Here is a 720-nt window from a genome sequence, read left to right on the forward strand (position 1 = left end):
TAATTGAAGGATGTATGAGAGCAGATCCCTATGACTTATTACTTCATTCTGGTTATGTGCTCCCCAAACTTTAACTCTATGCCAACAGCCCAGCGATAGACCTTGAAGTAACTTCAAAACATGTTTAATTTATATTAAACATGCATAAGAATTTTCCACTCCACCTCTTTATAAATCTGCGAAAGTTCCTTAAATCTTCAAGTAGAATGCTCTCTCCACACAGAGGCTCCCGGTTTGTGCTGTAGCTTCTTTTGTAGGCTGGGAGCCCACAGCACAGCCCAGTTGCATGAATACAGCTTATCATTTCAGGAGGTTGCTGGCTGTCTTTGAAAGAATCGTTTAATTACTCTGACAAGTTTTCTTTTTCAGTAAAATATTGTGTACCAGTTACACCCATGAAAAGCTGTTTGTAAAGGCAGCAATCCACAAGGAGAGAAGCCTAAGGAAAGAGGAATGCACATGTCCATCCAGAACATTGGGGCATGGGGCTCAGCAGCGCCCCACTTCCCTGCCGGGGTTTCATTTTTAGAGGTCTCGCCTAGCTGTGACCAACCGGCTCGGCCAGTGCCTGCCCAACAAACAATCCTGATGGCAAGCAGAACCTCACTCAGTCTTGCAAACTTCCTCTGACGTGAGAGCGTAGAATGAGCCCCAAGTCTTTCGTTATAGGCAGGGTTTAACTCAGCCCACCCTCTCCACACGCCGGACCCGCTGAAGCAC

The sequence above is a fragment of the Rousettus aegyptiacus genome, unplaced genomic scaffold, assembly GCF_014176215.1.
Source record: "Rousettus aegyptiacus isolate mRouAeg1 unplaced genomic scaffold, mRouAeg1.p scaffold_m13_p_15, whole genome shotgun sequence".
In the NCBI taxonomy this organism is placed as follows: domain Eukaryota; kingdom Metazoa; phylum Chordata; class Mammalia; order Chiroptera; family Pteropodidae; genus Rousettus; species Rousettus aegyptiacus.